The sequence below is a fragment of the Cimex lectularius genome, unplaced genomic scaffold, assembly GCF_000648675.2.
Source record: "Cimex lectularius strain Harlan isolate CLEC.00 unplaced genomic scaffold, Clec_2.1 scaffold17, whole genome shotgun sequence".
NCBI lineage: Eukaryota > Metazoa > Arthropoda > Insecta > Hemiptera > Cimicidae > Cimex > Cimex lectularius.
This window is the reverse complement of record NW_019392640.1, coordinates 431,324-441,334: the sequence shown is the minus strand read 5'-3', so window position 1 is coordinate 441,334 and position 10,011 is coordinate 431,324. Positions and strand designations below refer to the sequence as shown.

Here is a 10,011-nt window from a genome sequence, read left to right as displayed (position 1 = left end):
GCTATCTATCGGCACTTGTATGCTTTGCCTCCCTGAAAATGTAGAAATCAAGGGCTATGGAACATGTCCCATTTACAGAACCTGATATGGAAATCGTGATTGCATACAAGAATATGCCAACAATAAGAAGAGTAGAATTGTAGGGGAACATAAAAGCTACTTCTAATTCTGCATAAAGAGTTAAAAATGACCACTTCAACTACCAAAAAAAATGTGAAAAGTTTAATGGCTCATTAATAAAATTTATAATTGATGGGATAGTCCCCCTCCGGACAGTTGAAAACAAATGTTTCATGGGAATGTTAGCGGACATCAAATTGTTTGGTCGGCGAACTTTCGGGAGGAAGATGGATCAGTGTTATTTAGAGTGAAAAATGGCAAAAATTCAAGGGAAGGAAAATTCAAAAGGTGGGGTTGAGATGGGAAGTTGATGTCCGAGTGGATCGAGGTCCCGATAGCTCAAGTGGTAGAGCAGCGGCGTATCTAGCCGAAGATCGTGGGTTCGAATCCCGTTCGTGCCATTGACTTTTTTATCTCAACTAAAACCTTAATTAATTGTAATATATCAATTGGTCAAGCGGACCACGAAATTAGTGAATTTAGTTATTTAGAGTGTGAACATAAATTGAGGGTCATATATGCAGAAACTATAATTGTCGTACAAATTCTTTGTATGCCAGTGAATAATCCATTAAGGTGATACAAGGAAGCTTCGGACCTCCTAATTGTACAACTTGTGATATTTGGTCAGGTAGAAGAAGAACTTTCTTGGAGATTACGACGCATTGGATAACCGAAAAATTTGAGAGGTAATCTTTGGCTTTGGCTTGCCGTCTTTTTCGAAACACGCATTCAGCTGAACGAATTGCTTTTGTATTAAAATAAATATATGACCAATGTGGATTGTAAAATAGTAAGATAGCGGTTGCAGACAATGCTAGCAATTTTATGAAACTATTCCGACTTGATGGGGTAAAAAGTAGACTAATACACTGTAAATTAAAAACGATACTTTTTTCAATGAGACAATAGCAACTGCAATGCCACACTAACACAACTAAATACCAACATTCACGACATACATACGCAGAAAACACACACTTTGAGTGAGTCCAAATTCTTTTGATTAAACCTAAAATTACTACTTTGTGTACATTATTTCACATCTGTATTTGTATAATGTAAACAATGCTTGTAAATCCAGTACATTAATGAACACCTTGAATGTACAAAACCATTCCCCGATTTGATTGATATTTTGCAAGCTGAAAACAATATTTTTATCGGAATTTTATTACCGTCTATACTTTCTCTCAACAATAAATTGCAAGTTGTGTCTCAACTTGTTTTTATACATTGCGGACTGTTAGTTACGGCTTTGCAAGCAAGCAATCAGCCTCGTTTTGGAGAATACTTCTCATAGTTCCTCCACTAACGACACCAACAGAGATTATGAAGCATTTTTTGATTTTGAAGAATCCTCATTTATATCCGTTCCATTCCCAGATTTATCCATGATTGAACTACAAACACATCAGTACTTAAATGATCCGTCATGAGATTTAGCTAATTGGAAAAATATCCAGCTATAAAAAGTAAGGTCTTGGTTGAGATGAAAAATTTAGTGTCATGAGGGGGATTCGAACCCAACCTTCGGCTAATACGCCGATGCTCTAACCATTTCAGCTATCGCGACTTCGATCATGGGTTCGAATCCCGCTCGTGATACTAAATTTTTTATCTCAACCAAGGCCGTACATAAAGAATAATTAATTGAAATAAGTAATTTGGTCAATTAGATCACTAAACATAAATGGATTAATTTTTTATAAGTTCAACACTCCGTTGCCTTCTTCCGCGCTTGTACAAAGGTTATTCTCATATGCCACTAGATTATTTGAAAAAGAGAAGTCCTTAAGGCAAATATCTCGTCGCTTGAAAAACTTTCTGCCACCAATTAGTTTATGACTAATTGATTGGTTTTGCAATCTCCATTGATTGTTTTCCTCTTTTGAAATATTATTGTTTTATTGATTATTTATTTTATTAGACGAAATGTACGGTTTGATCAAAGTCTAACGAAAGGTCTAGCATGTTCAGCCGTAATCTAGCCAAGGATCATCCCGAGTTTTTTGTTCTGGTACCTTTGGTTTGAAAAATATTGTTCCTGGCACAGCTTAATATGTTTAAGTTTTCCTTATTATAAGCAAGTACAAAAAAAGAAAACCCCCACGAATTTGTTGCAAAAAGACTATCTATTGGTATCACAATTTCTCTTATCACCTATGGTTTGTATTAGTCTAAATAGTGATCTAGATGGAATTATAATTTTAGATCAAATTGTCAGCCCTTAATTATCAGCACTTTGATCATCTCTGAGCATTCTGCTCTGTCTGTTAGTGCTGGTTTTGTCTGTCACAAACGTGTTTCGCTGATGATTCATACTTGTATCGAATGACATAAGTTCAAAGAGACACATAAATCAGGAATAGGTGAAATTCGTTAGAGAGATGAAATCAATGATAATATAGTCCAAGTTGATGGAAGATGTTCAAATTATTGGTTCATCATTCGATGCCCTGGTTGTGTCCATCACCAAAGTTAAAATATGTTCGTCAATACAAAGTTTAATCTCTTCAAGCAACGGAAAGCTATATTCACCAACCAATGTTTGCCATTTGTTTCGGTCTGATTCTATAAATTGTTCAGGTAGGTGTCCTAGGAAATTTAACATCAAGAAATGTCGTTGTCTCTTTTTTTTAGATTGGTGTGCCTGGGTTTTGTAAAAATCATATCCCGTTAAGAAATTCGATTGATGCCTTCCAATGTAAGAAGGAACAATACCACTGAGTTATAGGTCCATATTCATTTTTCCCCTTTATGCAGTTTAATAGCTTCCTGGGTCGGGGCATTGTTCACGAGTGCGTTCAGCCGGGGATAGCGGGGCGGGTCGTGCTTACCCCCTAATATATTATTAATAAGGGACCCTGAAGAGGGAAACGGTATAGGTATGAGGAAGAGAAGAGGATACCTGCGTACCGCGGACTCGTGCTGTCCCGTTATGGAGGAAGCGGAAGGTGGCATCTGCCCGGTTCAGCACCCGGGGTAACATCTGTCCGTAACTGGGTCAGGAGGGGCACAAACACAGGTGCCCAGCACTCGCCCCGATATCACAAACACGCCCCGCACACACCCTAAACCACTGATTGTGAAAGTCATCGCGAGAGACAACTTTTCCTTGAAGAACAACCCCAAGGGAAAGATTTCCTGGAAAAAGAAATGAAGGATTGAGAACCTTAATGTTCTGGAAAAAATTGAATATTTTCCTCATAAATTTGAATTATATAATAGATATATTTCATCCATCTTAAAGTTAGGTTCAAAGAGCAACTCTACAATGCTAAATTGTGAGCTTTCTTCTTGATGTCTGTAGGATGATGAACCTCAGGCTTGGAGTTTCGATCATTTTGGTCTATTCCACTTTCCTCTGCCAGCAGCAGTCGGTTAGTGTGCTTCTGAAACAAATCATCAAGGTGATCATCAGGATGACCAAAATGATTAAACTACATGTTCATCCCTCGGCGAATCTACACAAAAAATTTCAAAACCATGAAAAATACTAACAGACAAAGATAAAAACAACAAATCTCTTTCAGTTTTTACAAACATATAATGGAAAAACAGTTTAAAAAAAATGAAAAAGTTAACAACATAATCAACATGCAAGATGGCGAGGAGCCCAAACTCTGATACGCGAAAACAACAAGGATGCGGAGGTCAAATGATCTGAAATGGCCAAGTTTATATTAGATGGGTTTCTTAGAACCACTCAACTGGGTATCGGCTAAACTGATCATATTTTCTGCATTAAATGCAACTTACACATATATTCATAATATGACCTCGATCAGACAGATTGAAACTTTCACTAAACTCCAAACACCATTACCATTTACACATCATTTCTACAACCAATCTACATGTACGGAATCGAACTGTTCTCTTCAACCAAAATCCTTCACCTTATCCTAATGGATGAGCCAAAGCGAATTTTCCTCAAGGCAGCATCTTCGTCCCCATTATCTATTCAGTGTACTCCGCAGACTCAAGATAGTGTACTCGTAACATATGGAGATGATACTGCCATCCTTTCAGCAAACCCAGACCTAGTAGTCGTCTAAAACCGTAGGAAAATCTTTTTTTGAAGAATGGTTCAAGAAATGGAAGATTAGATTCAGCGAAACCAAATTCCATGGAATAAACTTCACCCTCTTCAGGATCACTTATCCTCCAATATAATAAAACTCTTCTCTTCTCCCTTCAACCAATGATGTCTGTATTTGGGGCTTTACTTTGACAAAAGATCTATTTGGAACACACTAAACAGACAACATAAACAACCCAAAAAACTACTGAATAACAGATCAAAACTATCACTAAAAAGAAAACTCATCATCTATGCATCATTATTACAAACGATTTGAACGAAATGAATTTAACTGGAGCTTCGACCAACGCTCCAACCTCCAAAAATTCCAGTCATACCAAAATCCTTCGCCCAAGCACCCTACTTCATATCAAAACTTACTATCCACACAGACCTCCACATTGACACAACTCGATAAACCCCCTTATGGGCCTAATGAGCATTCGCCTCGCGATTTCCTCCCTTTGACAAATGTGAATGTGCATTGATTAATATGAATTACTCTCCAGTTCTTCTTTGTTGGTTTTTTTTTTTTTTTTTTTTTTCAATGATCAAGATTGGAAACGACCAAATGATTAAACTATTACCATAGAACCAGAAAAAACAAAGCTGTTTTATTGAACTTAGTTTTATGTTTCATATTGGACGTTTATTTAGACTGTCGACTGACTTTCAATCATATAAATTATGTATCACTTTATGATCGCTTTATCCTTAGCAAGTCTAAAACAAAAGCAAATTGATAAGTGCACCTGTAAAGAAAATTTCTTATTAATAAAATAGCTAGTGACATCAAAAGAATATTTTAAGAATAGAGAACATAACTCCAAGTATGAAATTTGGAACAGTCAGCTATCCAAAAAATTTTTAATCAAATATTTCAAAATACGACCAGGGCATATTCAGTGACGACCCCATTTGTAGGTTATGAAATGTTGAGAAAGAAACCCGTCAACACGAAGCAACCGCTCAATGGAGACATAACCCACATAAATGATAAAAGAAACCCCAGAGAAAGGAATTGTAGCAATTACAGTCAATTACCTAGTATTGTTTAGGAGCAGGATAAAATCAATTGCGCTGAACTAAGGAACTAGGAAAGTATAGTAAAACTAAAGGCTGCAGTTTTTGGAGAACAAAGTCCCCACTTCCTAGTATGATCATCATACATTTTTACGCCTCCTGCACTTTCTTGAGTTATCAAATTAAACATAACGTAATGTTCTGCGGTTTTACTCACTTATCTATTCAAAAGTTCAAGGTGACACCTTGCTGGATTGACATAGTTTGCTTCTGTCTGACGACTTTATATTAAGTAGGTTAGTCCCTACCTGCTAACAAACATGATCTTTTTATTATAACATCACTATTATTCTAAAGATGATAAATTGATTCAAAAATATGAATAATTCTTTCATGGGTTTTTAATTAAGATACATACATATTCAATGAACCAGAAAATCGTTAATCATCATATTTTATAAGAGTAAGTAAGTCTATTCCTCGCTGATCCAAAGTGCATTTTTCTTTTTTTAAGATGTCAAAACTCTTGTTATCCCTCCATTATGTCTTTATGCGTCCTACCTTTTTTTTTTCTTTTACTATTTGAGACTCGATTTCCGTACAAAGCCTATTTGAATATACGTGTTTTGATGTTTGTGTAATGGGATCCTAGGGACGAATGTAATCCCGTCTTTCTGCAAACAAATATAAACGACTGTCTAGATTTCATGCCAAGATTGGCTTATTTACGACTTCTGCATATGCGTTCTTTTTTATTTTTTCCATTTGCCGAAGACGGGCTGAATTGAATTGAGATAAATCGTTTTTTTCTTGCCAGGTAGGATAGGATTCTTTTCATACGAACAGGTCATTCAAGGAAGAGGAGCTCGTTTTCTACAGGAAGTCCTCCAATTACAATGAACGCTCCATCCGCGTGTCCGCTGCCTTTAAAAAAACACATTTTCTTCCAATTTTTTTCTCCTTACCCCCGGGTGCTGAGTATTGCGAATTTAGAATCATTAAGGCTTTCCGATGGGGCGATGAGACGGAAACACGGAGTTGCCGATTTAAGCAACGCTTTGAGTTCTGCCGATCCTTTTTTAGCAGACTTTAAACGCAACGTCATTGCGTTTTGAAGGATAAACCATTTTTTTTATTACAATTTCTCAAAGAATTGTTAATAAAAATTATCAGAGGCAGAGTTTTAAATTTTATGTAGAAATCTAACAGCGTTATAATATTTCAGAATCTGATTATTTGGAGATCGTGACATGCGGCCTGGTGTGACGTAGGTTTTAGAAAAACATTTTCTTTATCGTGCCAACGTTTCGATCTTTTATTGAGATCATCTTCAGGGCCTGGGATTTACAAACATTGTTTACATTTAACAAATACATTTGATGTGAAAAAGTGAATTTATACAATGCAAAATATATTTTTTATATTCAATCAAAGTATTTCTATCTTCTATTTTCACATCCTAAATGTATTTGTTAAATGAAAACAATGTTTGTAAATCCCAGGCCCTGAAGATGATCTCAATAAAGATCGAAACGTTGGCACTATAAAGAAAATATTTTTCTGAAACCTACATCACACCAGACCGCATCTCACGATTTCTGAATAATTTTCGACTAACGGTCACTAATCACCACACGTTTCGATCTTTATGGAAATCATCTTCAGAGCCTGGGATTTATAAACATTGTTTAAATTATACAAATACATGTAGGATGTGAAAAAATGAATTTCGTTGTATAATTCCAACTGGTGCAATCTGTGGCGGATCAGGTTAAGTGAACAAAAAAGCCAACAAGCTACGTTTACACTCAAACGTCAAACCTGTCCACCAGTGCAATTTACAACCATCATCGAACCAAGTCCGCTACCTTGGGTTTTACTTAGACAGTAGACTTACTTGGAACCCACATACAAGATTAAAACGGCAAAAAATTAACAAAAGATACGGTCTACTCAGACACCTACTTGGACCAAAATCATACTAAGCATACATAACAAACTAACCGCTCACAAAACACTCATCAGACCTATTTGGACTTACGGAGTCGAGCTGTGGGGCTCGGCCGAATCATCCAATATCCAACGAATTCAATCTTTTCAATCTAAAGTTCTCCGCCGTATTCTCAATGCTCCCTTCTATGTCACTAATAACTAATGTCACTTTTGTGAAAGATCTTATCCGAACGCGCTTCTTCACGTTCCACTTTAAACACTCCTTCCACCCTAACCCAATGGCCCTTACTCTTTCCTCAATATCTCACCCTTACAATCCTCCGCGCCGTTTAAAACGATGATGGCCTCGTGACCTTCTATCTCACCCACCAAATTAACTTTAACCCCCCTTTTTTCAATTAATTAATCTTTTTATGTAAGGTATTGGTTGAAATTAAAAGGTGAGTGTTACGAGCGGGATTCGAACCCACTTGAGCTATCGTGTCACGACCAGCGGCGTATTGAGGCGAAGGACGTCGGTTCGAATCCAGCTCGTGACACTAACTTTTTCATTTCAACCTAATACCTTACATAAAAAATTTAAATAACGTTTACAAATCCCAGACCCTGAATATGACCTCAATAAAGATCGAAACGTTGGCACGACAAAGAAAATGTTTTTCTAAACCGTCACACCAGACCGCTTCTCACGATATCGAAATAATTATTAATTAACGGTCATTAAACACTACACATTTTAGAATCTGTGTACACTCCTGTTATGAAGCTCTTTCTCTCTCTCTCTCNCCTAAAAAGTCCGGGACTTGGTCCGCTCACGTGTCCTGCATAAATCTCTTGGACTTGTTCACAAAGCCCAAGATTTTGGACCATTTTATCCCGGGAAGTGATTTGGTGATGTCCGCTCCTTCAAAGATAAATCTAGACCTAGCATACCTATCACACTCTGCGAGGTAGTGCCTTGCCGATTCTTCTTTTATTTCGCAAAAACGGCAAAAAGGATCTGGTAGAATACCCATTACGAAGAGGTGTCTTCTCAGTGGACAGTGGCCCATCAGGATACCTATCAGCCTCCTAATTTCCTTCCTTGCGTTACAGAATAGCCGTTTCGATTCTGCTGGTTTGATCACCTTAACAAACTCTTTCGCTTGCCTGTGTCCGGGGGATAGATTCCACTCCTTAAGGAATTTTTCATACCCCAGTTTTTAATACTCTCTTTCGCTGTGCTCATAGAGTGAGGTAATACCGGTTGAGGCCCGACAAACGCAGTATTAGAGCCTTTTTTGGCCAGGCTATCCGCCTCTTCATTGCCATACTGTCCTTTATGTGCTGGTATCCAAATAAGTTCCTTGTTCTCAAACCTGGAAGAGATCCTGTTGATAAGATCTACAGTTTCCTCCACCAGTCTAGAGGTTGATAATTTTTTTCTAACGACCTAAGACTAGTCTGACTGTCTGAAAAAATTCTAATATCTTTTCTCTTAATTTTATTTTCCAAAAATGTTCTACAACACACATTAACAGCCCAGATTTCGCTTGAAAAACGGAGGTGTTATTACCAAGAGGAGAGGAGATGCTGATTCCTAATTTAGGTACGTAGATTCCTGCACCGCTCCCTCTAACTTTGATAAGTGAACCATCTGTGTAGCAGTCTATGTTGCGATGGTCATCACCCATGCTATAATTATATTCACAAGGGGTGACTACCTGAAAGTACTTTTCCCCGGAAGGGTTTTAATATTTTTATCACCTTACTCAATAGTTGTAAGATTTTCGAGTGACCTATGTTATTCCAGCTGTCTTTGCTAATTAATCTGTAGCGGCTGATTAGTGCTCTGACCTTAACCTCAATGTGTAGAGGTGAGGTATTGGTTATGATTTCAAGTGCTAGGGTGGATGTAGTTGAAAATGCTCCTGTCATCATCAAACAACTTAGTCTTTGAAATGACCTTAATTTGTTATTGTTCCCTTTATTTTCTAGACCTATCCACCATACTAAAGCTGCGAACAATAATCTAGGTAGAATAATTGCAGTATATAGCCATTTGGCTCCCCATGGTTACTGTCATACTATCAACTATCATGAAAGGATTGAAATAAAATATAATGTCGAGAAAAATAGTATGATTGCACGTGAAACACCATGACGCAGTTCAGTGTAGACAAGTTAGATAGGACTCAATATCGCTAGATGTGACGCTCTAAACCCGATAAGTGTTGGAACGCGGCTTGTCACTTCCGACGTTATCATGTTACAGTTACGGTACGGCTTTGGCTAAGTTTGGACCTGCTTTAATGTACCCTTTTCCAGATTATAGCCAGGTTGTTGCGCCTACGTGCTACAAAATAAGATTTTCGACCCTGGAAACCACAAAACGTGGTTGTTTATTTCAATGGCAGTTTGCGCTTTTTGTTGACCGCGTTCGAAACGGGATCAGCGAGCGGCTCCTCTGTGCGGTCTCATTGTCCGGGTGTGAATGAGCCTGGGAGAGAGCTCGGACATTAGTCATATTAGTGAGCCGAATGGCCGTTTCGGCAAAGGAGCCGCCCTTTTATGAAATATGCCTTTTTACTTCTCGGCCACCTGGTGGACGCAACCCTTCTGGGGAGACGGCCGAATTATCTCAGTCGGCTTCTCCTCGTAATGACACCACTCGAGTCCTACAGATGTCGCAGGATTTCGGCCGGAATGGTTACGAATTTAACATCTTCAGGCAATTTTTACCTGAAAACTATCTGGAAACGATTTGGAAATTTGGCAAACGGCAAGTGCGCTTTTGTAGTGAAAAGACAAGTAGTCTCAAATGCGGTTCAACGAATTGCAAAATAACC

At 37.8% G+C, this 10,011-nt stretch overlaps 1 long non-coding RNA gene across 1 annotated transcript; it reads right to left on the bottom strand.

The window, feature by feature from the left end:
• Positions 1–3,408: 3,408 nt before the first annotated feature.
• Positions 3,409–6,328, bottom strand: LOC112127463. The gene is made up of 3 exons (XR_002910581.1): positions 5,649–6,328; positions 5,448–5,541; positions 3,409–3,515 (listed from the first exon to the last, which is right to left on the bottom strand). It is a non-coding gene; the product is annotated as an uncharacterized LOC112127463 (long non-coding RNA).
• Positions 6,329–10,011: the final 3,683 nt, after the last annotated feature.